A 22,238-nucleotide genomic window follows, 5' to 3' on the forward strand; every position below is an offset into this window, starting at 1 on the left:
ACTCAATCGACATGAGTGTGAGCAAGCTCCAGTAGATGGTGAAGGACAAGGAAGCCTGGTTCTTGCAGTCCATGGGGTCGCAAAGAGTCAGACATGACTGAGTGACTGAACAACAAGTAACCCATGCCCACAATTGTAGCAGAGATTTGCAGGAGCAATTGGACCGAGAAAAGTACATAAAATAAAGATGCTTTTAAATTCACTGACTGAGAGAACCTACCAATGACAGAAAATTAACAAACAAGAAACAAAGAGAGGGTCTTACTGGGAAGTGGCCTCTGGGGCACTTTGTCCAGCCCAGCCCAGCTCTTCTCTCAAGGGGGCCAGTGGGAACCTCAAGCCTGAAGTGGGGACACAAAACAAATAAGTGGTGGTGAAAAAGGTGACCCAACAGGGAGTCTCTTGGATGTAAAAGGACAGGAGTGTACATATGAGGACTAAGGGAGAGCAAAAGGGAGGAGGGACAGAAAAGACTGAAAAACGGAAAGGGAGTCATTGCCTTTTCAACCCCTGCACCTGCGGGTGTCTATTTATTCAGGCACCAACCTGCAGGCTTCCAGAAAGGGCCAGTGAGGGAGGGAGCACCCTGTCCACTGCCCACTGGGGTGATCAAGCCCAGAAACCAGCCCCTTGTACATCGGCTGTGGGCCTGCAGCCCAGAGGTGGGATTCTCACCCATGCATAAACCAGCATATAGAAATCTGCCACTTCACTGAGTTCCCAACGGGACTTCTCTTGGTGGCAGGGAAATAGAAGTGAGAACATTGGTATGATCAGACATCCAGCCACTACCTAATAAGAGGTCTGAACCTCTATCATTCTCACAAATCTCCTATGAGGCAGAACCTGCTGGACCAAGACCTGCAGGGTATGAGGTGAGTCTCTCCCACCACCTTGTCCCCATCAAAGTGAGCCATTGACAGCCAGAGGGAGCTTTGTCTCCTAAGTTGAGAGGAGTGAGGCTGTCCTTGCCAAGGTCCACTCTGTCAGAAGGATAAGACAGAGAGAGAAGAAGACAGAGAGAGGAGAAGTGGAGATAATAGATGAGGGAAAGGGACAAAGGGTGAGGGGGAGCACAATGCCTGAATGAAGGCCCTGAGGCCCCCAGGGGCCAGGAAGGCAGACCAACCAAACTGGTGACTCTGAGCCAAGGTTCAGGCGGCCACTTGTCACCACAGAGCAGTTGCACCCCGAGGTCACAGAGATGCCCAGATGCTCTGGCAGAAAGGGGACAGTAGCTCTTCATGGTACATTGCCACAGAGTATGTTAGCGACCAGGCTTCTTGGCCTCCTTAATCAATCAGTTCATTCAATTCAGTTCATTCAGTCTCTCAGTCGTGTCCGACTCTTCGTGACCCCACAGACCGCAGCACGCCAGGCCTCCCTGTCCATCACCAACTCCCAGTGTTTACTCAAACTCATGCCCATTGAGTCAGTGATGCCACAGGGGCAGGGGCTCTGGGTTCAGCGGACTTGGGTATGCTTGGTGCCGCAGACATGGGTATTGCATAAGTCCTCTTGGTGGAGGTTGCCATTAACGCCACCAAAGAGCCACCAGAACGTACACAGGACTGGGGAAATAGACTCTTGGAGGGCCTGAACAGAACCCTAATGGATAGAAGTGGATAAGAGGCCAGATAAGAAATTTAGGCGAGGCTTCACTGGGACACATGCTGCAGTGTGAGGGCGCAGGCACAAGCCACAGGTTTCCTTGCTCATTCCCTTGGGGGGAGGGCGGTGGGGGAGGCAGGCTGGTCCCTTATATGGGTGAGGGTAGGGGCAGGTCAAGGCTTAGGACCTGAGGGACGGCTTAGGTGGTCTGCCCACCGTCGTGGCAGTGTCCTGTGCAGGGATCATACCCCGCACCCTGCTTTTCCAGTTGGGTGTTTTATCTTTTCGTTCATAATTAAGCCCAACTTGGCATGCATGCAGTTATTTTCAGTCCCTCATAATTGCTTTGTATTTTGTTGCTGGAGGAGATCACTGTCCAGGTGCAAGCACTAGAGCGAAGGTCTACAGATCTAGGTTTCAAGTCCCAGCAGATCTCACTTGCGCTGCTGGACATGCTTCTCATCCACGCCTTCCTCTCAGGCTCCATGGAGTCCATCGGGCTTTCCCATGGAGCGGGTGGACTGCACACTCTCCTGCCCTTTCACACCGTGTCCGCCCTGGCAGATTCACTTCTCTGAGCCTTGGATCCCCTCCTCTACCACCTGCCTTGGATGTTCTGCACTTTCTCTTTCATGCCAGGTGGGCCAGGCCTTTCTCCAGGCTTCCAAGACCCATCCTAGTGGGAGATCAGCAGCATCTCCCTGGCCTTGCTAAGTCCTGTGACCCCTAATTGTGAGCTCTCCCTTCTCCAGCTTTGGGTTCTGTTCTCATTCTGCCCCACTGTGATCCTGCTTCCTCAGGAGCAGCCCCCAAAGGCTCCCCATCTCTCCTCAGGACACTCGGAGACATTCTCACAGTCCTCTGTGTTTAGGCCTCTCCTTCTGAGCTGGCCTGGCCCACCTCTGGAAAAAATTGTGTCAGTTCATGCTAGGTGTGGAGCTTTTGAACAGAGTGGAGATAGGCATATCCAGGGCTGTGTGGTTTTTTTTGCCTGATCAAGGCTTCCTCCTCTTCCTCAGCCAGTACCTGGGGTGTGTTTGGGGTGGTGGGGCAGGTGGGGCCATCCTGCTGTGTCAGCCCAGCCCTGCAGCCTTACTCCGCTCTCACATAACTGGGGGAGGAGCCTATGGGTCTTTTTCTCCCAACCTCACCCTCACTGTGTTTTGCCTTCACACATGCTCACTCTCTTTCCTATAATTTCACCATCAATCCTCAGCCCAGACCTGGACAGCCATGGTGTGAGGTTCAAGGCCAGGTGGACAGAGAGGTTTTTCTCTCCTATGACTGTGGTCTTGCTAACATCACACTCACGAGTCCCCTGGGAGAATTCTGGAGCTGAGGTCCCTGCTGGGGACCAGCCCCGGCTGATCCAGGGTATTCGAAGGAGAGACGGCGTAGGCGAAGATCAGGAAACAATTGCTTAATTAAATGTTAATTAAGGATATAAAGAGTAATAGAATGAGGATAGCTCAGTAAAATTCAGTGAAGAAAAGAGGCTGAAATAAGGATAGCTCAGTGAGGAAATTCAGTGGAGAAAAGAGGCTGAATAATTCAGCCAGAAGGTAAGAGAAAGAACGACATGGTGAGACCAAGTTTCGGTGAACAAGGCCCGCACTTTATTTTTCAAAGTAGTTTTTATACCTTAAGTTATGCACAGAGGATAATGGGGGAAGGGGTAGAGTCTTGCAGCAAACCAGGCTTTCTTCCTGCAAACTTATCATATGCAAAAGCTTAGGTGATTTGCATCATCTTCTGGCCCGGAGGCCTGTTAACATTTTAAGACCTTTTCTTCAGAAAACTTATTTTTCTCTAAAGGTGATTGGTCAGGAGCCACCCTCCAAAAGCATTAGATAAAGTTGCATTCCTACAGAGCAAAGGTGTGGTGGGCTACAACAAGAAAAAATTAACTCAAGGGTCCCAGGTTACAAACATTAAAGCTACTATTTACACCAATTATATTAACCAATACACTGCCAGGGACACAGCAGGTAAGGGATATGGAGACTTAGCAGCAAACATTGGCCCAACAAGTGAAAATCCCTTCACCAATACAATTTCTAATCAATCTTTTAACTACTCAAAAGAATCTGTGTTTAGACAGTTTAGAACATCTCCTGCCTCTCACAGTTGGGAGGCTCTGAACAATCACATGAGGCCGGAAAAACCTATTCAGGCAGGCTAGAGGATTTCCAAAGGAGTTTGTAAGTTAAACACTGTCACACCCAGGAATTATTAACTGGAGCTGTAAGCTAACTTTTTTCAGAGAGGTATGGGGGACAGCCCCCCGTAAAGTCAGAGGTGTAGGTGAAAGCACAAAGCAGAAAGTAGGCAGACTCTGGTTTTGGGGGTAGATTGCGCGAGAATTTCCAGGGAGACTCCTGAGGCTTGATCCCGCCTTTGCGTATGCCAAGCCTCCTTCCTCATGACCTTTGCCAGAGGCGGAGCTCGCTCCCCGCAGGTCCCTATCATTTTCTGAAAATTAGAGGGGAGCCTGGTTGATAACATATTCAAAAGCAGAGATTACTTTGCCAACAAAGGTCCATCTAGTCAAGGCTATGGTTTTTCCTGTGGTCATGTATGAATGTGAGAGTTGGACTGTGAGGAAGGCTGAGCACTGAAGAATCGATGCTTTTGAACTGTGGTGTTGGAGAAGACTCTTGAGAGTCCCTTGGACTGCAAGGAGATCCAACCAGTCCATTCTGAAGGAGATCAGCCCTGGGATTTCTTTGGAAGGAATGATGCTAAAGCTGAAACTGCAGTACTTTAACCACCTCATGTGAAGAGTTGACTCATTGGAAAAGACTCTGATGCTGGGAGGGATTGGGGGCAGGAGGAGAAGGGGACGACAGAGGATGAGATGGCTGGATGGCATCACTGACTCGATGGACGTGAGTCTGAGTGAAGTCTGGGAGTTGATGATGGACAGGGAGGCCTGGCACGCTGCGATTCATGGGGTCACAAAGAGTCGGACACAACTGAGTGACTGAACTGAGCTGAACTGAACTGGTTGATATATCCCCTAAAAATGTATTGGAGATGATCATTCTGAACAGGACTAACACTAACAACAACAACCAAAAGGGATGGTAATGAAAGGCTGTCTTGATTCCTGATGCCTATTTTTACCTTATGTTCTTTCTTCATTTCCATCCATGGACCAGAGCTCTTCAGTTTGTACTGTTTATGCAGTTGGGGAGGCTCCCTTTAGTGATCATTTATCTCTTACTGAGATTAAAGGTAAAAATAAAATATGTTTATAATATCCATATTATAAGTATATATTTATATATAAATATATATGTATATATATTAAAATGGTGGATCGGGGCCTTCCCTGGGGCCCAGTGGTAAAGACTCCATGCTTAGACTGCCAGGGGTAGGGGTTTGATCCCTGGTTAAGGAACAAGATCCTACATGCCTCATGGCATAGCCAAAAAATAAAAATGATGCATCTTAATTTCTATCCTGGGAAACTAAATTTTAAACCTTAAACTTTAAGTATTAAAACTAAAAAATTAATACAGTCCATTAAAGAAAATGCAGCAGTATTCATTAAATTAGAAGTTCAAGGTGACATGAGGAAACAGAGTACAGATTCAAAGGCAGAAAAGACCATTAGTTCCTCAACTACATGATGAAGTGTTTGAGGCAAATGTTGTATTGTCTTCAAGTTTGAAATGCATCAAAAAATAAGATCAGATCAGATCAGTCGCTCAGCTGTGTCTGACTCTTTGCGACCCCATGAATCGCAGCACGCCAGGCCTCTCTGTCACCAACTCCCGGAGTTCACTGAGACTCACGTCCATCGAGTCAATGATGCCATCCAGCCATCTCATCCTCTGTTGTCCCCTTCTCCTCCTGCCCCCAATCCCTCCCAGCATCAGAGTCTTTTCCAATGAGTCAACTCTTCACATGAGGTGGCCAAAGTACTGGAGTTTCAGCTTCAGCATCATTCCTTCCAAAGAAATCCCAGGGCTGATCTCCTTCAGAATGGACTGGTTGGATCTCCTTGCAGTCCAAGGGACTCTCAAGAGTCTTCTCCAACACCACAGTTCAAAAGCATCAATTCTTCGGCACTCAGCCTTCCTCACAGTCCAATTCTCACATCCATACATGACCACAGGAAAAACCATAGCCTTGACTAGACGGACCTTTGTTGGCAAAGTAATGTCTCTGCTTTTGAATATGATATCAACCAGGGTCCCCTCTAATTGACCACAGGAAAAACCATAGCCTTGACTAGATGAACCCTTGTTGGCAAAGTAATGTCTCTGCTTTTGAATATGCTATCTAGGTTGGTCATAACTTTGCTTCCAAGGAGTAAGCGTCTTTTAATTTCATGGCTGCAGTCACCATCTGTAGTGATTGATCTTATAAAGATACAAACCCTCCAGCACCATGATCTTGGACTGCCTCCCTACAGAACTGTAGAAAAACCTGTGTTTGTTGGGTAAGCCATCCAGTCTGTGGTCCTTTGTATGGCAGGACCAGCTGACTAGTATAGGCTCCTGTGCTGTGCTGGGCCTAGTTGCTCAGTCCTGTCTGACTCTTTGTGACTCCATGTACTATAGCCCTCCAGGCTCCTCTGCCCACAGGGATTCTCAAGGCAAGAATACTGGAGTGAGTTGCCAGGCCCTCCTCCAAGGGATCTTCCCAAACCAAGGGTTGAACCTGGGTCTCTCACATTGCAGGTGGATTCTTTTACCATCTGATCCACAAGGGAAGCCCAAGAATACTGGAGTGGGTAGTCTATCCCTTCTTCCAGGTCTCTTCCCAACCCAGGAATCGAACCAGGGTCTCCCGCCTTGCAGGTGGATTCTTTACCAGCTGAGCTACTTGGGAGCCAAATATAGGCTCCTACCCTCCGACAGAGACTGGGAGATGCCAGCACTATCTCCTTTAATACTTCAGATTCAAAGAGCTGGCTCCCAAGGCCCACACTCTAGAGCCTGCAGGCCATAACTGCCAAACCCAATACCGTAACTACTGAACCCCACATGCCTAAGGCCAGTGCTCCACAACAGGAGGAGCCACCTCAATGAGAAGCCCAAGCACTGCTACTAAAGAGGAGCCCCTGCTAGCTGCAGCTGGAGGAAGCCTGCCCGCAGAAACATAGACCCAGGGCAACCAAAAAAAAAAAAAAACATCTGTAAACAGATGCCACTCCAGTATTATTCCCTGGGAAATCCCTTGGACATAGGAGCCTGGCTGGCTACAGTCCATGAAGTCTCAAAGAGTTGGACATGACTTAGGGACTAAACAGCAGCAACAGCAGCAAAGGAAGTTATACCTTATTAGATAATACACAGTAGAAAAGCTCATGTCACATAGACTGGCAAATTAGTATCCTTCACTGATTCCTTTTCCACTAGGTGTATAGCTTGTCTTAGTTTCTCATTCTTCCTTTCATCTGGGTGGGCTTGGTCATAGAGTATGCTAGCACATTTAAGTAATAAATGGCCTTAATAAGTCACCTTAGAGAAAGAAAGAAAGAGATGGCTCCCTGGGCTTTGAGAAAACAGTCCTGAGTTGTAAAACTGGTAAGAGACAAAATGACAAGATTTTGAAGTAAAATGTTCTAAGAAAAGGGAAGTTAGAGGCCTAGAGCCTGGAATGAGCTCAAGCTTCATCTCAAGTTTCAGTTCAGTTCAATCACTGAGTCGTGTCTGACTCTTTGCGACCCCATGAATCGCAGCACGCCAGGCCTCCCTGTCCATCACCAACTCCCGGAGTTCACTCAGACTCACTTCCATCGAGTCAGTGATGTCATCCAGCCATCTCATCCTCTGTCGTCCGCTTCTCCTCCTGCCCCCAATCCCTCCCAGCATCAGAGTCTTTTCCAATGAGTCAACTCTTCACATGAGGTGGCCAAAGTACTGCAGTTTCAGCTTTAGCATCATTTCTTCAGAATGGACTGGTTGGATCTCCTTGCAGTCCAAGGGACTCTCAAGAGTCTTCTCCAACACCACAGTTCAAAAGCATCAATTCTTCGGCACTCAGCCTTCTTCACAGTCCAACTCTCACATCCATACATGACCACAGGAAGAACCACAGCCTTGACTAGACGGACCTTTGTTGGCAAAGTAATGTCTCTGCTTTTGAATATGCTGTCTCAGTTGGTCATAACTTTCCTTCCAAGGAGTAAGCGTCTTTTAATTTCATGGCTGCAGTCACCATCTGTAGTGATTTTGGAGCCCAAAAAAATAAAGTCTGACACTGTTTCCACTGTTTCCCCATCTATTTCCCATGAAGTGATGGGACCAGATGCCATGATCTTCGTTTTCTGAATGTTGAGCTTTAAGCCAACTTTTTCACTCTCCTCTTTCACTTTCATCAAGAGGCTTTTGAGTTCCTCTTCACTTTCTGCCATAAGGGTGGTGTCATCTGCATATCTGAGGTGATTGATATTTCTCCCGGCAATCTTGATTCCAGCTTGTGTTTCTTCCAGTCCAGCGTTTCTCATGATGTACTCTGCATATAAGTTAAATAAACAGGATGATAATATACAGCTTTGACATACTCCTTTTCCTATTGGAACCAGACTGTTGTTCCATGTCCTGTTCTAACTGTTGCTTCCTGACCTGCATACAGATTTCTCAAGAGGCAGGTCAGGTGGTCTGGTAGTTTAGTCCAGCTAAAAGAAATATTAAGGTTACCCTGGTCACACTTGTCAAAGTAAAGCCAGTGGAAACCACACAGCAACTCACATAAGGAAGAAAAAGTCCTCAATAATCAGGATAAAGGAGGTCAAACCAAAGTCTCCAGAATGTCAATAAGATACAGACTAGCAAGTGATCACAATGATGATAATGATAAAAATAAAAGGTGAGTTTGATTCTGATATTTGCACAGACAAAAAAATATGGGTTGAGGCTTCACTTCTGTGCTAGAATAGAGGGATATTCCTCTATTATAAAACAACAATAATAATAGGAATATTGTAATATTCCTCTATTAATAAAACAGGAATATCCTGTTCCCTGACAATATTTCAGCCCATAATTTTACCATCTATTGATGATCCTGGACTGATAACATATTCATTAACACTAGAAAACAAGCAGTAACTGAACATGTATTCATTCAATAAATATTTATTGGGCTCTTGCTGAGAAATGGGAACTTGGCAGGCACGGAGGCAGCAGCTGCCCCTGTTGACCATCTCCTCACACAGTGTGGCCAGGATCTCTCTCTGTGTCAACCACACTCTTCATCTGAACCACAGAGCACAGTAATTGAGTTCAGTGACTGTTTCCTCAATTCATCCCACAAGGATGGCATGTAGCCAGAAGCAGTTTTAGATGTCTGGATGAGAAGAATTCACTACACACTGTGAAATTAACTCCATACAGCAGTTCTTCCAATTAACTAGATTGATGAAATCAGATGGAAGGGGGTTCAGTTATTTTGAGAAATCATTTTCTAGGTGTTGAGTATAGACCATGGGAAAGTTTATGACCGGGGGGTCCAAGCCAGAATTCTCTCTTCTCCTCCTGCTTCTGTCACACCTGAGACAGGCTGGGACCTGGACAAAGTTCTCATGAAGCATAAAAATGCAAAGACACTATAAAGGGAGAAAAAGTGCTGCATGTATGCACAGTTGGGACAAATTATGAGCAACAAGATACAAAAAGATCAAACCCCAGCTGCCACTACTGAGGTGTTGGGAGCAAAAGCAAGGTAGTGCACATAAGCCGACACACAGCACCACCAAGGGGGTGGGCAGACCACCTAAGCCACCCCTCCTGCCTGACCCACGGATCCACCCCCACCCTCACCCCACATAAGGGACCAGCTTGTCCCCCTCAGGATCGAGCGAGAGAACTTGTTTGCCTTCCCTCAAACTGTAGCAAGAATTCTGATGAAACAGAGCGGGACCCTATGGTCCTTGCCCCACCATGTCCTCAGCCTGCCTTTTGTCTGTGGAAAAGCTTTAGCCACACACTAAGCTTAATCAGAGAAGTGAGAAAATGCAGAAACTAAGGAAAATAGTCAAAGGAGACCAAATAAGAATAATGTAGTCATTAAGTGTAGTCAAGGACTTTGAGGTCCTTCTCAAGGGCTATTGATAATATTCTGAGCTCTATCCTGTGAGCTGTCTTATAGATACATAAATTCCCACCAGTTGGAAGAAATTAGCTACATGATGACCAGACTGTAGCCATGATATAAGCTTCCACAATTCCGAGAATTGTCCTCAAGGGATGAGAACAAGCCAACCATGGAACCAAAGATTAATTCTACTTAAAACAATCAAGATGACTCTGGTCAGACCATCCATGACCAATTTGGAGATGACTGTCAGAGCTGACTGTGCTGTTTCTGCATGCAGCCCCATCCCTCTGTCTATAAAAGTTCTTGCCCACTTATTGTCAGTTGGGGGAGTCAGCCTTTGGACAGATGTCCATCCTTCCCACACCCTGCTCACCTCCATTTGTTGTTTAGTCACTAAGTGTGTGACTCTGTGTGACCCCATGGACTGTAGCTTGCCAGACTCCTGTGTCCATAGGATTTTCCAGGCAAGAATACTGGGGTGGGTTGCTATTTCCCTCTGCAAGGAATCTTTCTGAGGCAGGGATTGAACCCACACCTCCTGCATTGACGGGTGGATTCTGGGCAGATTCTTTACTACTGAGCCACCATGGAGGTCCCCTACCCCCTTCCCCTCCACCATTGCTGGCATCCAAAATAAGGCAAACTTTCCTTTCCATCAACATGACCTCTCTAATGGCTTTTGAGCAGGAAGCAGCCAGACCCTAGTTTCAGGAACACCAATAACACCTAGCCTGAATTTCTCATCTGGCCTCTTATCAATTTCTATTGATTAAATAACTGAGAGGAGGTACCCCACGTCCAAGGTAAGGAGCAGTGGCTGTGTTTTGCTGGAGCAGCCATGAAGAATTACCCCACATTCAAGGTAAGAGAAATCCAAGTGAGACCATAGGCACTGAGAGAGGGCATCAGAGGGCAGACAGACAGAAACCACAATCACAGACAACTAGCCAATCTGATCACACGGACCACAGCCTTGTCTAACTCAGTGAAACCAAGCCATGCCATGTGGGGCCACCCAAGACGGGCACTGACGGTGGATTCTGGGCAGATTCTTTACCACTGAGCCATCATGGAAGTCCCCTACCCTCTTCCCCTCCACCATTGCTGGCATCCAAAATCAGGCAAACTTTCCTTTCCATCAACATGACCTCTTTAATGGCTTTTGAGTGGGAAGCAGCCAGACCCTAGTTTGGTCATGGTGGAGAGGTCTGACAGAATGCGGTCCACTGGAGAAGGGAATGGCAAGCCACTTCAGTATTCTTGCCTTGAGAACCCCATGAACAATATGAAAAGGCAAAAAGACAGGACACTGAAAGGTAAACTCCCCAGGTTGGTAGGTGCCCAACATGCTACTGGAGATCAGTGGAGAAATAACTCCAGAAAGAATGAAGGGATGGAGCCAAAGCAAAAACAACACCCAGTTGTGGGTGGGACTGGTGATAGGAGCAAGGTCAGATGCTGTAAAGAGCAAGATTGCATAGGAACCTGGAATGTCAGGTCCATGAACCAAGGCAAATGGAAGTGGTCGAACAGGAGGTGACAAGAGTGAACATCAACATTCTTGGAATCAGCAAACTAAGATGGACTGGAATGGTGAGTTTAACTCAGATGACCATTATATCTACTACTGTGGGCAGGACTCCCTTAGAAGAAATGGAGTAGCCAGCATGGTCAACAAAAGAGTCTGAAATGCAGTACTTGGATGCAATCTCAAAAATGACAGAATGATCTCTATTTGTTTCCAAGGCAAACCATTCAATATCACGGTAATCCAAGTCTATGCCCTGACCAGAAACGCTGAAGAAACTGAACAGTTCTATGAAGACCTACAAGACCTTTTAGAACTAACACCCAAAAAAGATGTCCTTTTCATTATAGGGGACTGGAATGCAAAAGTAGAAAGTCAAGAAACACCTGGAGTAACAGGCAAATTGGGCCTTGGAGTACAGAATGAAGCAGGGCAAAGGCTAATAGAGTTCTACCAAGAGAATGCACTGGTCATAGCAAACACCCTCTTCCAACAACACAAGAGAAGACTCTACACATGGACATCATCAGATGGTCGACACTGAAATCAGATTGATTATATTCCTTGCAGCCAAAGATGGAGAAGCTCTACACAGTCAGCAAAAACAAGACCAGGAACTGACTGTGGCTCAGATCATGAACTCCTTATTGCCAAATTCAGACTGAAATTGAGAAAGTGGAGAAAACCACTAGAACATTCAGGTATGACCTATATCAAATCCCTTATGACTATACAGTGGAAGTGAGAATTAGATTTAAGGGACTAGATCTGATAGATATAGTGCCTGATGAACTATGGATGGAGGTTCATGACATTGTACAGGAGACAAGAATCAAGACCATTCCCAAGAAAAAGAAATGTGAAAAAGCAAAATGGCTGTCTGAGGAGGCCTTATAAATAGCTGTGAAAAGAAGAGAAGCAAAAAGCAAAGGAGAAAAGGAAAGATATACCCATTTGAATGCAGAGTTCTGAAGAATAGCAAGGAGAGATAAGAAAGCCTTCCTCAGCAATCAATGCAAAGAAATAGAGGAAAACAATAGAATGGGAAAAACTAGAGATCTCTTCAAGAAAATTAGAGATACCAAGGGAACATTTCATGCAAAGATGGGCCTGATAAAGGACAGAAATGGTATGGACCTAACAGAGGCAGAAGATATTAAAAAGAGGTGGCAAGAATACACAGAAGAACTGTACAAAAAAGATCTTTATGACCAAGATAATTATGATGGTGTGATCACTGACCTAGAGCCAGACATCCTGGAATGTGAAGTCAAGTGGGCCTTAGGAAGCATCACTACAAACAAAGCTAGTGGAGGTGATGGAATTCCAGTTGAGCTATTTCAAATCCTGCAAGATGATGCTGTGAAAATGCTGCACTCAATATGCCAGCCAATTTGGAAAACTCAGCAATGGCCACAGGACTGGAAAAGGTCAGTTTTCATTCCAATCCCAAAGAAAGGCAATGCCAAAGAATGCTCAAACTACCACACAATTGCACTCATCTCACATGCTAGTAAAGTGATGCTCAAAATTCTCCAAGCTAGGCTTCAGCAATATGTGAACCATGAACTTCCAGATGTTCAAGCTGGTTTTAGAAAAGGCAGAGGAACCAGAGATCAAATTGCCATCATCCGCTGGATCATGGAAAAAGCAAGAGAGTTCCAGAAAAGCATCTATTTCTGCTTTATTGACTATTCCAAAGCCTTTGACTGTGTGGATCACAATCAACTGTGGAAAATTCTGAAAGAGATGGAAATACCAGACCACCTGACTTGCCTCTTGAGAAACCTATATGCAGGTCAGGAAGCAACAGTTAGAACTGGACATGGAACAACAGACTAGTTTCAAATAGAAAAAGGAGTCCGTCAAGGCTGTAAATTGTCACCCTGCTTATTTAACTTATATGCACAGTACATCATGAGAAACGCTGGGCTGGAAGAAGCACAAGGTGGAATCAAGATTGCCAGGAGAAATATCAATCACCTCAGATATGCAGATGACACCACCCTTACAGCAGAAAAAAAAAGAAGAAATAAAGAGCCTCTTCAATGTAAAAAAGGAGAGTGAAAAAGTTGGCTTAAAGCTCAACATTCAGAAAACTAAGACCATGGCATCTGCTCCCATCACTTCATGGCAAATAGATGGGGAAACAATGGAAACAGTGGCTGACTTTATTTTTCTGGGCTCCAAAATCACTGCAGATGGTGATTGCAGCCATGAAATTAAAAGACACTTACTCCTTGGAAGGAAAGTTATGACCAACTGAGACAACATATTAAAAAGCAGAGACATTACTTTGTTAACAAAGGTCCATCTAGTCAAGGCCTTGGTTTTGCCAGTGGTCATGTATGGATGTGAGATTTGGACTATAAAGAAAGCTGAGCACTGAAGAATTGATGCTTTTGAACTGTGGTGTTGGAGAAGACTCTTCAAGCGTCCCTTGACCTGCAAGGAGATTCAACCAGTGCATCCTGAAGGAAATCAGTCCTGGGTGTTCATTGGAAGGACTGATGGTGAAGCTGAAATGCCAATCCTTTGGCCACCTGATGTGAAGAGCTGACTCATTGGAAAAGATCCTGATTGGGGAATGATTGAGGGCAGGATGAGAAGGGGACGACAGAGGATGAGATGGTTGGATGGCATCATTGATTCAATAGACATGGGTTTGGGTGGACTCCGGGAGTTGGTGATGGACAGGGAGGCCTGGCATGCTGCGGTTCATGGGGTCGCAAGGAGTTGGACATGACTAAGAGAATGAACTGAACTGAAATATTCCCAGTGATTTTGGAGGGAGAGCAGTGAGTTGTCCTGAAGAGAGACCTTTCTTCCCTGGACAGAGATTGAATCTTGGTAGCCTGGATGAAAAACCTGGAACCCTAGCCACAAGACCACCAGGGACTAGAGGCTAGAAGCAAAGTGGCCCTGGTTCTTTCCCCCATTTGAAATCAAGAATGTTTCAAGGAAGCAAAAACTGTAAAATAGGTACAAAGCTTATTATTAGAGACACAGCACAATGTTTGAGAGAGAACATAGAAAAACTGGCTGTTTATTTCAGACAGAAGCAAGGCAGAAATAAATATCCAGAGAGAAAGGGCATGGACATTGTCTTTAATGAGGATGAGTGCAGTATGTCACAAGCTCTACAGAACACACACCGGAGAGGAGTGCAGGCATCCTGAGGGAGGAGGAGCTCAGTATGAAGGTGATGTAAATTACTTATGTAGGACAGTCCTTCGGGTCTTTGTTTACCTTTGGCCAATTATCTTGTTTCTTTCTTCACACCTGCCTGGTCCATGGAACCTCCCCAAGATGCATGTGCTGTAAGGCAAGCGTGGAGAAAAAGAGAATGAACCGGGAATTCAGGCAGAGAAAGATTTATTATAAGAAGAAAAAAAGAAAGCAACTGGATTTAGAGAGAAACCGGTGCTGTCTTTTTACAGCCAACCCTTCTTATACCCTATCAATGGGAAATTGTTCCCCAGAGGGAGGGGGCCACAACTGATCTTTAGCCCACAGCTGGGGTATTGTGGTCACTTAGTCAAAGGGTTCTCATGGTCGGGTGGTCAAGGAGACTTGAGAAACTGGCACCAGCAGGGAAAAACAGGATATCACCTTAAGGAAGAAACAGGATGCCCATCAGGGCAATGTGGCCACTGTGACTTCATCCCTTGTTTGTCAGGTCACCACAATGGCCCATATTTTAACTATACAATAAGAGCCCCTTGTGAACCCTAACTTCCAGCCTTTTTGATATAGGATAAGTGAAGAAGAACTGAAGAGCCTCTTGATGAAAGTGAAAGAGGAGAGTGAAAACGTTGCCTTCAAGCTCAACATTCAGAAAACTAAGATCATGGCATTTGGTCCCATGACTTCATGGCAAATAGATGGGGAAACAATGGAAACAGTGGCTGACTTTACTTTTCTGGGCTCCAAACTCACTGCAGATGGTGATTGCAGCCATGAAATTAAAAGACACTTACTCCTTGGAAGGAAAGTTATGACCAACTGAGACAGCATATTAAAAAGCAGAGACATTATTTTGCCAACAAAGGTCCATCTAGTCAGGCCCTTGGTTTTTCCAGTAGTCATGTATGGATGTGAGAGTTGGACTATAAAGAAAGCTGAGCGCTGAAGAATTGATGCTTTTGAACTGTGGTGTTGGAGAAGACTCTTGAGAGTCCCTTGGACTGCAAGGACATCCAACCAGTCCATCCTAAAGGAGATCAGTCCTGGGTATTCATTGGAAGGACTGATGTTGAAGCTGAAACTCCAATATTTTGGCCACCTGATGTGAAGAGCTGAATCACTTGACAAGACTCTTATGCTGAGAAAGATTGAGAGCAGGAAAAGAAGGGGACAACAGAGGATGAGATGGTTAGATGGCATCACCGACACAATGGACATGGGTTTGGGTGGACTCTGGGAGTTGGTGACGGACAGGGAGCCCTGGCGTGCTGCGGTTCATGGGGTTGCAAAGATTCAGACACAACTGAGTGACTGAACTGAATTGATGATCTGTGCACAGAGCTCCTTCTGGTCCCTTCATAGTATTGATGAACTGAAGTAGGTCCCTTCCCTACTGCTCTCTGCCCTTGAAGGAAAACCAGGTCCCTTCCCTACTGCCTCTGGTCCCTTCTTACTCCTGCTGAAGGGAATTAGGTCCCATCCCTACTGCTCTCGGCCCTTGAAGGACTAGCGCTCTTTAAGACAGATCAGTTAATACTGGCAGGGTGGCTGGGGTAGGAGCTGTTCATCTTTCAAGGGCTCAGGTCAGGTGGGCAGCAGCAAGTGGCCTAGCTTCCTTCTCCTGGGCGGTGGAGGTGGGCGCTCACAGCAGGATGGATGTGCAGGGCGATCTCCCTGGGATGGGGATCCAGCAGGCTGCCGCTGGTACTGCTCAGGTCCGCTAGGCTGCCTGCAGCCTGGGCCCCCCTGCCCCCGGAACTCCCACGCACTGTATCAGTGTTTGGGCTCGAGCTGTTCTGTCCTGGCACAAAGTAGATTCTGAAGTTACGACACTAAATGCACCTCAACTTGACAGTAACTTCAAAAGCTTCACATCTTAGAGCTGAAACAAAGGAAAAGTTGCCATCCAGAAATTGAGGAAGGAAAACTTCAGCCTTCAACAACACCACTAGCAGAAGAACCCATTTATGATCCTGTACATGCAGTTCCAGCCATGTCTACACGTGTGTTTTATATCAGCCTAGGGTTTTGCTGTCCAGTTATATTTCTTGTAGTACTAGTATTAGCTGTTTTGCATCTTCATAGTGTGAAAAGGATTGAACTGGGAGATAGCGTCAGCGCCAGCAGTAGTTCCCAAGGGCTGTCTCAGTCCCAGTCGTTCCCAGATGTCTCAGTATGTGAGAGGCAACACACCCAACAATACAACTCCCATCTCATTATCCGACCTTGTGGCTAGAGGAGTACGACTTGAGAAGTGTTGCTTTTTTGGAGGCCAGAGCTTAGGTGAATGATATCAAAATATCTATCCAGGGAGAGGAACTCAAAAGATATATTCTAAGAAGGTACCTTTTGGTGTACTTCCCATGGGGTTTATGTAGATGAAAAAGATCCAGAAAAAGAGCAACAAGCATTTGTAAAAACAGTTAGAGATCGAGCTTCTGAAATTCAGGTGACTACAATGCTCCCTGAAAGTTGTGAGCTACGAGATCTTCATCACAGAAATCTTCCTATTAGCCACGTGTGAGCAGAAAAAGGGGAAAAGCCCATGGTGGATTGCCTTACATGTACTGGGGGTATCTTAAATTGTTTTATGACAGTGGAAATATGTAGAGGCCAATAGTCCACAGGAAACTTCTCAACAAAAGCTAGTTCACATGGCTGCTCAGATTGCCTGTGGAATGAGCTACCTGGTCAGAAGAGAAGTCTTCCACAAAGACCTGGCTCCTAGGATCTCTGTCATTGATGACAACTTCAAGTTAAGAGCAAAGCCAATCCCTCTCCAGAGTCTTGTTCCCCATGGACTCTCACTGTCTGGGGAACAACAAAAACATGGGATTGATGGATGGCTTTTGAAAGTCTGGTTAATAATGAGTTCTCCATCCTTCCCTGGTGATCCAGTGGCTAAGACTCCACACTCCCAATGCAGGGACCTGGGCTCGATCTGTGGTGGGGGAACTAGATCATGCATGCCACAACTAAGAAGTCAGCATGCTGCTACTAAAAGAGCCCATGTGTTTATGACTCTGGCCAAATGCCCTAAGTGGACATCTACCCATTTGATGTGGCCCAGTACCTGAAAGATGCTTACCAAATACCCCAGATTATCAACTGTCCTGATTTGCTGTGATGGCTTGTCCTGGGCCTTGGATCCAGAGGAGAGGTGGAGTTCTAGAAGCTGGCCCAGTGTCTCACAGAGGTCCATGCAGCCCTGGGGGCCTGTGTCTGACTCTCATCTCACAGTCCCCCAGCATCAGGAGGAAGGTGCCTGTCAAGGCCCACTTGGAGCCAGCCAGTCACATACATCACCCAGAATCACAGAAGCAGATTTGTGTTCCAGAACAACGTGCCTTAGGAATGCTTTAGCATCTGAACTTTCTAAGACAGACTTACGGATGCGGAATACTTTCTCAATATCACTTTTATGAGGTTTAACTGATAATGTTTGTGTAAATTTTTTACACATAGTTGCCTTTGAGGTATAGGTATATTCTTACAAAATAGTCTTTAAAATTGTTTAAGCATACATATTAATCTTACTACCAACTGCTTTTTATTTTCTTAACTTCTGCAAGATAATGCACATGATTCACCTTTAAAGTTTTGCTTTCTTTCTTTCTTTTGGGAGTGATTTGTCTTCAACATACAGTACTTTTTCTTAGGAAAATAAAAACTGTCCAGCAGTTATGGGCTAATGCCCCCCTCTCCTTTGCTGCAGAGTAGCTACCTTGGTCCAAAGTGCCATGGAGGAAACCACAGATGTGAGCAGAGGATAGTGGCCATATAACAAGTCTAGTGTCACATCTAGGCCAGCTTCTGGTGGGTCTTGCTTGTTCCCTGTGGCCCTGCTTATGCCAAAACACATAATTGCTTCTATCCTGTGATGGCTGGTCTAGCTGAACTAATGATTAGGGGTTGATGAACCCTCATCACGATGGTCAACTCTGACATTCCATGACCAGAGGCCTCATCTCTGCCAGGCCCTAGGAACATACCAGGAGCCACATTTGAATGGTGTGACTTTCTCCAGTGCAACACTCAGGGTCTGTGTTGTGAGCTTTCAAGTAGAAAATGGCACATAGTACCTTTCTGGCCACAGATACCTCTGACATCACCGGTTCTGCTGGGTCATCTGCCCAAGAAGCAGCTCCAGCCGTGCTCATCATTCACCAATTGTGACTGCTTTTGTGCTAGGACAGCAGGTTACAGCAGGGACCTGGGGTCTGCGAAGCCTAAACTATTTCTTCTGTACCATTTACAGGAAACCTAAGGCCACAGTGGTATTAAATGGAGATAGGATAGGGACCACACCCCTGCAGCCCTTGAGAGGTTGTCAGTTGGTACTTGTCTCTGTATTTCGTCCAGGATGTTGTGTACATGTACTATTGGTGGATGGGGAGGTAGGGTCTGAAGTTTGAATCTGGAATTCACTAATATGGTAGCCTTCATCCCACAATAATTTACTAGCTATTCAGGTCTCAATGAATGTCACAAGTCCAGGGCATGTGAAATGACCACTGTGTGGTCTGTGGACCCAGTGACAACCACTGTAAGCAGAACCTGGGACTGCTGTCCATTGATGGCCTGGTACTCCAAGCATCGCTTCAACAACTGGGGGACTATGATGATGCTACGCTTCCTGTGCCTGATATTAGGACCACACTAGGTGCAACGTGAACGTGACAGTAGTTTCTGCTTCTGCAGGTTCACTTACCCCAGTGAATAACCATGTGGCTCTTTGGGAAAGAATGGAAGGACTTTTGCACTAGATGTGGTGATGAAAGGGCCCTCCTCTTTAGAACGTGGCTTCTTTCTCCAGTAATGCCTTCTGAGAAGTGGCTCAGATTCAGAAAATGGGCCTGGATCAGGTGTTTGGTAGGGACGACTGCCTTTGGCTTCCTGATCATATAGCCTTGTGTTCTGTCTCTCTTTATTTCTTTCAATGGTATAGTTTGTATCTAGGTTCCTGCCCATCTGCTTGCCTTTAGGATCGCCCTGTGCTATGAGCCAGCATCATATTCTCTGCAGTCAGGCCCTGGCTGGCATTGAGACTCTCTAATCACTTTGACCACTGCACCTACTTTTCTGCTGACCTAGAGCACCCCCACCTGAATCTGATTTTTCCACAACTTCCATCCCTGTTCCTGATAGAAGCCCACAGGAACACCATGTCCTATCACCATCCCTGACCTTCTGCAAAAGTCATCTTTGAGCTATTGGAGATGCTTCTCATCCACGCTTTCCTCTCGGACTCCATGGAGTCCATCAGGCTTTCCTATGGAGCGGGTGGATTGCACACTCTCCTGCCCTTTCACACCGAGTCCACCCTGGCAGATTCACTTCTCTGAGCCTTAGATCCCCTCCTCTACCACCTGCCTCAGAAGTTCTAGATTTTCTCTTTCATGCCATGTGAGCCAGGCCTTTTTCTAGGTTTACAAGACCCATCCTAGTGGGAGATCACCACGTCTCCCCGACCTTGCTAAGCCCAGTGACCCGTGATTAAAAACTCTCCCTTATCTAGGTTTGGGTTCTGAGCTCATCCTCCCCACCCTCAGCCCCACTGGCTGTGATCCGCTTCCTCAGGAACAGCCCCCTCACCCTCTGCATCTCCCACAGGACACTCAGAGAGAAGCTGACAGTCCTCTGGGTTTAGGCCTTTCCTTCTGAACCAGCCTGGCCCATCCCTGGGAAACGTATGTGTCAGTTAGTGCCACGTGTGGAGCTTGTGAGCAGAGTGGAAATGGAGCATATCCAGGGTTGTGGTGTTTCTTGCCTGACTGAGGCTTCATCATCTTCCTCAGTCGTAACTGGTGAGGGGGTGCGGGGCAGGCAGGGCCATGCCACTCTGTCAGCCCAGCCCTGCAGCCTACTCTGCTCTCACAGAACTGGGAGAAGAGGCCTATGTGTCTTCTTCTCCCAACCTCACCCTCACTGCAGTTTGCCTTCACAGATGCTCACTCTCTTTCCTTTAACCTCACCGTCGATCCTCAGCCCAGACCTGGACAGCCGTGCTGTGAGGTTCAAGGCCAGGTGGACGGAGAGGTTTTACTCTCCTATGATTGTTGTCATGCTAAGATCATATTCACAAGTCCATTGGGAGAAGAAGTGAAACCATAAAGGCCTGGGAAGCACAGATCGAAATACTCAGAGACATCAGGGACCAACTGCGTGACTTTACACTGGAGAAACACACAATCACAGGTACGTTAGAAAGTCCAAGTACAGGAGGAGCAAACTGGAGGCTTTAAAATACAGTTGGATGTTGGTCCTTCCCTAGTTGTCCAGTGGAAAGACCAGCTGTTGCACGAGAGACCAGGGCCAGATTAGCTGGATCCAGGTGACATGGACCCAGGGGAGGTGGACCCAGGTGGGGCAAAGAATCTGTCAAGCCCAAAGGCTGAGCTCTTTCTTTCCCATGGTGGGAGCAGACCCTCTCACCCTGCAGGCTAGGATGACATGTCGCTGTGAGGATGACAGACATGTCAGTAGATCCTGGCTATTTGGCTTGAATGGACAAATGAGACTCCACTTTGATTCGGAGAATGGACACTGGAGAGTGGATCACCCTGGAGGCAGATGGATGAAAGAAAAGTGGGAGAATGACAGAGCTGTGACTGACTTCTTGAAGAAGGTCTCCATGGGAGACTGTCGGGCTTGGCTTCAGGATTTCATGGCGTGCTGGGAGAAAATGTTGAAGACCACGGGTAAGTGAGAAGGGAGGAGAAAGTGATAGTCTTCTCAGAGTGACATGGACCCACCCCTGTGTGTGTGTGTGTGGGTGTATGTGTGTGTGTGTGTGTATGTGTGTGTTTGAGAATGTGATCCATCGGAGGTGAGTTGTCCTGGGAGAGCAATGACCCGGGGATGTTCTGTCATCCTCCTTCCTTTTCTACCCCCTGACATCTCTCCTCACAGCACAGGCCTTTGGACGATTGAACATGGATTTTTGCTGATCCCAAACCTATAGACATCTTTTTAATTTCATGGATTTATTTCTCACTCTACCCTCTTTCCAGAATCATTTTTCAAATGTCACCAATCCTACTTCTGGAAATCTGTCAATACCACTTCTGCTGTCAGCTCCTGAGGACTCCATTTTCATGTCACCATCTCCATGTCACAGCAGGACTGAATGGCTGTGTTGGAAACCTTGCTCCCCCATTAGCTGTCAGAGCCCCCTGAGGACTGGACTACTCCCTTCCCCCCATCTCACCTGAGGATCTATCTCAGGGGCCTCCATGTGATGTATGTAAACTGTCTGCAAAGTAGGGGTACCTGAGTCATGGGGGCGAAGAGGCATCAGCTTAGTTTGGGGTCTGGACAAGGGCTTCACTCTTATTCTCCTTGCAGCATCACCAACCATGGGCCCCTCTACCTTGCAGCCCATAGCCACAGCCATCAAGTCCAAAGCCTGGATCCTCCTGTGCTCCTCACCAGTTTCATCATAACTGTCTTCCTGGGCTGAGTCCTTTCCAGGAATAGGTACTGAGGGCAGAATTCAGAGGGAAAGCAGGGGCACAGGGCCTGGTGTGAGGCCAGGGAAGGTGAATCCCAGCAAACCCCTGGCCCTCACTGAACCTCCTCATCCTGGAAATGAGCCAGTGAAGAAGACCCCATATCACCTGAGAGCAGAACTCGACAAGCTCAGCGCTGAGTTCTGAAAAGTCCCCACTGTCAGGTGACATTGTGAAAAGGGAGGGGCCCTCACTAGGCTGAGGGCCTATTGATGCTTAAAGGGTTTAGCCAAGTCCCCTGACTGAGCACAGACTGCTGGCTGGCAGGGCCCCTGGTAGGTGGTGTGAGAACAGCAGGCACTCAGGGCAAGGGCAGGACTCACGGGGGCTGAGAGCAGCATGGGGGC

General features: G+C 46.8%; 2 pseudogenes; both read left to right on the forward strand.

Annotated features, from left to right (window-relative positions):
• LOC113898750 overlaps positions 1–17,606 on the forward strand; it is a 44,641-nt pseudogene extending 27,035 nt beyond the window's left edge.
• Positions 17,607–18,120: 514 nt separating this feature from the next.
• LOC113898751 lies at positions 18,121–21,825 on the forward strand (annotated as a pseudogene).
• The last annotated feature ends 413 nt before the right edge of the window (positions 21,826–22,238 follow it).

This window comes from Bos indicus x Bos taurus, chromosome 9 (genome assembly GCF_003369695.1).
Source record: "Bos indicus x Bos taurus breed Angus x Brahman F1 hybrid chromosome 9, Bos_hybrid_MaternalHap_v2.0, whole genome shotgun sequence".
NCBI classification, from domain to species: domain Eukaryota; kingdom Metazoa; phylum Chordata; class Mammalia; order Artiodactyla; family Bovidae; genus Bos; species Bos indicus x Bos taurus.